Genomic DNA, 7203 nt, shown 5'->3' on the forward strand with positions numbered 1-7203 from the left:
TGGCTTGCATTATAAGACTTTATAACTTTAGAACGTTATACATTTAAAAACAATTAACATCACAGTAGGCTCAGAGTGCTATAGAATCATGGAATCATAGAGTTGGAAGATACCCCAAGGGCCATCCAGTCCAACCCCATTCTGCCATGCAGGAAATCTCAATCAAAGCATCCCCAAACAAATTATGTAATGGGAGTGTCCATCTACATTATAGAAAGATATACTATAGATTAATGCTATAGAAAATCACCACCTTGAGTCCGTATATTGGGAGAAAGGCGGGATATAAGAAAATAATAATAACAACAACAATATCTGGGTATTGTAGTTTTGTGAGATACTGTATTTAGCCTTCTTTGTCAGAGAGCTCTGGTGCCACAACATACTACAAATCCCAGGATTTTCCATAGCATTAAAGTGGTGTTGAAGTGGATTATTTCTGCAGTGTGCAGCCTTATTAGACTGAAGTTCCCAGCAATCTGTGGTGCTGCTGGATGATGGGGCCTGCAGACTAGCATTGCTTGGAGCAGAGCTATAGGACTCCACAGCCCCAATTCATCCTCTGGCAGAATTTGGGGGAAACTCCTTTAAAAAGGCAAAAATAAGGAAAATAAAAACTCCTTGCAAAGTAAAACTCAGAGGTCTGCCAATGGACTTTGCTTCCAAGGCAGGAGGGCAGAGAGGCCCAGACCTTTAGATTGATTCCTTAGGTTAATTAATTAATCCTAGAATCCTAGAGTTGGAAGAGACCCCAAGAATGGCCATTCTGCCATGCAGGAACTCTCAATCAAAGCATCCCCATTGATATGCTGAAAAGGGGCCAGCTAAGTGTATTTTATTTTATTTTTCTTTTAAAAATGAGAAAAAACAAGGCTGGAAGGAGCCAGAAAAGGGCCAAGCCTTGATATCTGGACCCCAGAACATACTCTAACTCCCAGAATTCCATAGCCATGAGCCAGAATGGAGCCAAGCGTCAATATCTGGACCCCAGAGCATACTCTAACTCCCAGATTTCCATAGCCAAGAGCCACAAAAGAGTTAAATCGCTTCCAAACCTGGTTATTTCTTGAGTGTGGATGCAGCCCGGTGCAGCCTTCTGTCCCTGCTTCTCTCTCCTCCAGGGCTTTTTGGCTCCTCCCCCTCAGGCCCCTCAAAAAGTTTAGGGGTGGCATTTGCACTCCTCCTGGCTTTGCCAGGGCCAGGAGGAGAGGAAAGGTGCTTGCTGGAGCGCGTGTGTGCACGAGTGCAGCCCCAAACAAACGCCAGGGGCCAGGGCGCCACTTCTTAAAGATCTTAGGTAGGCTTCTACAAGGAAATACAGTCCTTCCGATAACCTGGATCCAGGCCACACGGCTTTACAGACCATAAGCAGCACTAGGTCCAACATACCCAGAGGATTCCAGGTTAAAGAAGGCTGCAAAACAACAGGAGGAAAGCAGTTTAAGATGGCTCTGTTTAACCATATTTGTATTTAAAACAACTCAGGAAAGTATAGACAATTTATTACCAATCAATGTCTTTATAAAAAGATGTATGTGTCTTCAGCAACCTTAAGTGTTTCTTAATCTTATTTCTATACATTAAAGCAGCACCAGAACATGCAATTCATGTTACCAAGAGCACGTGATTCAAATTTTTTATCAACACAGTTATACAAATAATGAACATTACAAATATGACCAGCAAGCAAGCCTCTTGATTTGAAAAAGCAGAAAAGGTTTACAGCTGGAATCCAAGGAGCATCCTAGTAATTTTTTCAAGAGCTTTGAATCTGAACAAGAAGACCAGCATGCCACACCAGACCTTCCTTGGAAGCTTTCACTAGTTTCAAAGGTAGTTTGCCATATGGCACTGATGTTTGAGCTGTTAATGATACACTAAATCAAAACCTCTTTGGACATAGAAAAATAGCTGCCAGATTTTTTTTTTTTTAAAATTTTTTTTGGATCCCAGCCTACATCTACCCCCGAGCCAACCAAAGGTAAAGTAGGCAGGAAAAGAAAAAGAGGATAATGTTTTCTGGAGATTTGGCTTGCTTTACAAATCACTGGAATAAAATCAAACTTCTGTAGAAAATTCACTAGCGGAAAACCAAAGCTTATTCAGTCACCATTTAGTGGTTCCAAATATGGTTCAGACACCTTTCAGAATAAGCATTTAGATATACTTAACATTTATATATTATATAGAAGGTCTAGCACTTTTATATAACACAAAAGCAATTATAGCTAGGAAGTTGAACAACTGGTTGGTACTGCTTCAGTAATTACCAGTATCCTGCTGCAATGAGACCTTATTTAAAATTATAAGTTATTATTATAATTATGCACTCTGTAATCATTTACACAAAAAGGAAAAACAAAAAAGAAACACAATGTCAGAAGCTAGCAATTTTCCTATCCAAATAAGGTTTTCAACTTTGAACTTAAAAACAAACAAACTCAACCTAGTACACTAATGATGCATTAAATATGAGTGCAGACTACCTTCCAGATGACACCCATGCACCTGCCTCCTCCACACACTGGACACTGATTCACAATATATATAGCATAACTGCTCAAAGCCTCAACTTATTTTTACTTCTCATCTAATGGATTGTCTTGTTGCTGTTAACTGCCACCAGCTTGAGTTTGAGGAATGAGAGACCTGCAAGCCACCCTATCATCAACAGCCTTGCTCAGCTCTTACAGACTCAGGGTTGTGGCATCCTTGATTAAGTCAGTCCACTTAGAATGCAGCCCTTCTCTTTTCCTACTGTCTTCTACCTTAACAAGCACTACTGTTCTTTATAGTGAGTCATGTCTTCTCATGATATGCCCAAAGTATGACAGTTTAGTCATCTTGGTTTTGAGGGACAGTTCAGGCTTGATCTGCCACAGAACCCATTCATTTGTCTTTTTAACAGTCCACAGTATCTTCAGAACTCTTATCCAGCACCACATTTCAAATGAGTTGATTTTCTTCTTATCAGTTTTCTTCACTGTCCAGCTTTCACAACCATACATAGAAACAGGAAATATGATGGCATGGGCAATCCTAACTTTAGTATTTAATTATATATCTTGAAACTTCAGGATTTGTTCCATTCATTCATGGCTGTTCTTCCAAGTCCTAGTCTTCTTCTGATTTCCTGACTGCAGCCAATTCTGATTAAGCCAAGGTATTGAAAATCTTGAACTGTTTCAATGTCTTCATCATCTACTTTAAAGTTACATAAATCAGCTGTGCTCACTACAGTATTTTTATTTTACTCAAGTTCAGCTGTAAGACTGCCTTTGCATTTTCTTCCTTGATTTTCTTCAATAATCACTCCAAGTCTTTGCTAATAATATGGTGTTATTATTATTATGCTTTATTTATATAACGCTGTAGATTTTACAAAGTGCTGTACATACAATCAGTAAAATAGTGTTCTCTACATATCTTTAATTGCTGATGCTTCCTTCCTCCAAATCTAATTCTGATTGACGTATGATGTATGATTTTCAGTGTACAAGTTAAACACATAGGGGGATAAAAGGTAGCCTTCCTGATCCCCTTGTCAATTGTAAACCCATTTCTCTATGTTCTGCCCTGACAGTAGCCCCTTATTCTGAGTACAGGTTACACACAAGAACAGTCATGCAACCAAAGGCTTTGTTATAATCAATAAAGAACAGACTGGTTTCCTTCTGAAAAAAATTGATGCACTCCAATATCCAACATGTGTTTGCAATATGAATCCAAGTTCTTCTTCCTTTCCTGAACCCAGCTGGGACATCTGGCATTTTTGCCGTCTACATGGTAAAAGTCTTTGTTGTAGATTTTTGAGCAGTACTTTGCTTGCATGGGAAATTAACACAGTGATCCTTTGGTCACTACTGCCTGCTGCCCAGTGGATTATCTACACCACATGAATGAAAGTTCCTCTTTTAAAGCCATGTCTTTTAAGAAAGAAGAAAAAGTTAGGTAGAAAATTATGAGCCAATTAAGCTAATGACATTGGTATAGCAATCTGAATAGCTGGCAGGCAACTGTGAAGACGAACACAGGAATGTACTTGTGTTCAAGCCATTTAGTCACCACACCTTACTGACCTTTCTGGTTTTGTTTAAATTCCTTATCCCTGAGTTCACATCGTAAAGAGGAAATGCCCCTGGAACAAGTACTAAATGATCTTGAACAGATATTAAAAGTAATCAAGATAGCATTGTAAATATACCCACAAGGTTATTAGCCTCCTGGGCAGTGATATAGCTGGACAATTCTAAACACTGGGCTCTATAGTCTTATGGGGCTTTCCTTTACATAACCATATGTATTACTATACAGTAGTTGAGAAATATCTGATCTATATTTTTCTTCTCCCCCTCCATTGCTGTTCTGTACTTTACAACTTTATTCTACACTCCTGATGTGATAAAGCAAGAGACAACAACAATCTTGTTTGCCAACCTTGATTAAAAACAACAACGGATACTTCCAGCTCATGGAATTTTGCATTTTATACTCAAATTATAATACCACCAAGACAAGAAGAAGAAAACCAAGTCTGTGTCTATTGCAGTGAGGTCAGACACCTGTACTTGGGAGTAAACACCACTTTGTGGCAGAAAAGTATAATACATTTTGGGATTACAGTTGTCCCTCTACATTTGCAGTTCTGACTTTCAGATTTGATTATTCATAACATGTTCTCTCTAGATCCTCCAGAGCAACTCTATGGTCAATGTGCACCAGAAGTCATACTGGAGGATCTAGATATTCCTAGAGAAAACACTTCTCTAGGCATTTGTAGCATGATTCTATGGTTAACATCTGGCAGATGTTGATCATAGAGTTGTGCAGGAGAACCTAGATTCCTAGAGGGTTGTTCTCTTATCTGTGGCTTTCCCACTTTCGTGGGGATCCTGTGTCCCTAACCCCAGTGAGTGAAGGACCGATTGTAATAATAATCCTGGAAGCATCTGTAACTATGTGCATATCCAGATAGCTGTCCCCTGACTCTTGCATGTAGTTAAAAGGAAGAAAAAAAAAAAGAAGAATGCTGTGTTGGCCTTGGAGGTGCTGAGTCTGGCCTGTTTAGTACAGTATTGCCCATCACCTGTTGTTCTCTGGCTGGGGCAGGGAAGCTGATCTTCAGGGCCCTGGATTTCAATCCCACTACTGCCGAGGGCTGGCCAAAGATGAAATAAGTGTTTCACTCCTCTCCAAGAGCACTTTACATTTCTAAAATGGATTCAGAGGTGTGTGTGTGTGTGTGTGTGTGTGGGTCCCTTCTCAGGCCACCCACTTGATTTGTATATTGAACAGAGAGGGACAGCGTATCCTGTCTCAGCCAGCCTTTTCACTCACCTGTATGCAGTTCCTTGTTGCCAATAGCTACCAAGCTAGAATTTAAAAACAACATGGGAGTGAAGGTGGAAAAAAGCCATGACTAAAGTACTCTGTTATTGTTCCTCATGCTTATAATTTTTCCTGTGTTACTTAGATGGAAAGCATCCTCTTTGATGGAAAAAAATACTTAAGCCACAGCTAGATGGTGACATAGGGTTGCTCTTATGCCCTCACTTTATCACACATCGCTTCAAGTAAAGCAGATGCTTTCTGTGTAGATGTGTAACATCTGAGGTCACCTCAGGCAAGTGATCTGATACTGGATTGGCAACAGGACAAAGACCAGTGCAAAAAGCTGGCTTACTATACTGGCAAGGACACAAAAAGGCTGGAAACCAACAGGCAACCGCGAGGCCCACAGCGGTGCCCTGAGTAACCCTCCTCCACACAGAAATCTTGAAAGGTTACAACCCCAGGGAGCCACTCTATGCCCTATGAGTGGAAAGGGGTGCATCCGCACTGCAGAAATAATCTAATTTGAAACCACTTTAACTGCCATGGCTAGGAACTGTGGGAGCTGTAGTTTCTTGAGGCACCAGAGCTCTCTCACAGAGAAGGCTAAATGTCTCACAAAACTACAGTTCCCAGAATTCCCTACCATTGAGCCAGCACAGTTAAAGAAGTTTCAAACTGGATTATTTCTGCAGTGTGGATACAACCTATGGATTCACATCAGAAACAGAGATTACGGTGTGCAGGATGTTATTCAAACATTATACAGTGGACCCTTGGTATCTGGTGGGGTTTGGTTCCAGGACTCCCCTGTGGAAACCAAAATCCATAGATGCTCAAGTCCCATTAAATGCAATGGTGCCCTTTATATAAAGTAACAAAATCAAGCTTCATTTAGTATTTTCAAGCTGTGGATAGCTGAACCCAGGTTAAAAACAAAATCAGTGGAAAGGAGGGCCAACTGTGTGCCCCAGAGTGGTGTAGCAGTCTGAGCGCTGGACTACGACTCTGGAGACTTAGGTCCAAAACATACTGCTGAAACAGTCCAATTTGAGACTGCTTTAACTGCCCTAGTGCTAGGGAATCCTGGGTGGCACTGGAGCTCTCTGACAGAGAAGGCTAAATGTCTCACAAAACTACAATTCCAGAATTTCCTAGCATTGAGCCAGAGCAGTTAAAGAACGCTCAAATAACTGGAATATTTCTGGAGTGTGTTTTGGACCCTGGGTTTGAATCCTGGATTGGCCAGGAAACCCCACTGTGGCTGACTTTATTGAATCATAGAGATGGAAGAGACCCCAAGGGCCATCCAATCCAACCCACTGCCATGCAGGGAAACACAATCAAAGCATTCCCAACAGAGGGCCATCCAGCCTCTGTTTAAAAGCTTCCAAAGAAGGGGACGCCATCACTCTCTGAGGGAATGTGTTCCACTGTCAAACAGCCCTTACTGTCAGGAAGTTCCTCCTAATGTTGAGGTAGAATCTTCAGTACTGTATTAAGAAGCCAAGTTCTCTCTATGGGGTTATCATGGAGTCATGGAGTTGGAAGAGACTACAAGGGCCATCCAGTCCAACTCCTTTCTGCCATGTAGGAACTCTCAATCAAAGCATCCCTGACAGATGGCTATCCAGACTCTGTTTAAAGGTCCCCAAAGAAGGAGACTCCACCACTTTCCAAGGCAGCATATTCCACTGTTGAACAGCCCTTACTGTCAGGAAGTTCTTCCTAAGGCTGAGGTGGAATCTCTTTTCCTGGAGCTTGCATCCATTGCTCTGTGTCCTGTTCTCTGGAGCAGCAGAAAACAAGCTTGCTCCCTCCTTAATATGACATCCCTTCAAATACTTAAACAGGGCTATCATATCACCTCTT

General features: G+C 41.2%; 1 protein-coding gene across 2 annotated transcripts in view; it reads right to left on the reverse strand.

Annotated features, from left to right (window-relative positions):
• CNST (consortin, connexin sorting protein) overlaps nt 1-7203 on the reverse strand; it is a 59124-nt gene that overhangs the window by 51313 nt on the left and 608 nt on the right. Inside the window, exon 1 of one of the 2 annotated variants that reach the window (XM_042445664.1) lies at nt 1056-1837. The exons of the other annotated variant lie outside the window; for it this stretch is intronic. The gene's annotated coding sequence lies outside the window, so the exon portion shown is untranslated. Of the gene's footprint in view, nt 1-1055; nt 1838-7203 lie in introns of those variants that run through there. 2 annotated transcript variants of the gene reach the window in all.

Source organism: Sceloporus undulatus, chromosome 1 (assembly GCF_019175285.1).
Source record: "Sceloporus undulatus isolate JIND9_A2432 ecotype Alabama chromosome 1, SceUnd_v1.1, whole genome shotgun sequence".
NCBI lineage: Eukaryota > Metazoa > Chordata > Lepidosauria > Squamata > Phrynosomatidae > Sceloporus > Sceloporus undulatus.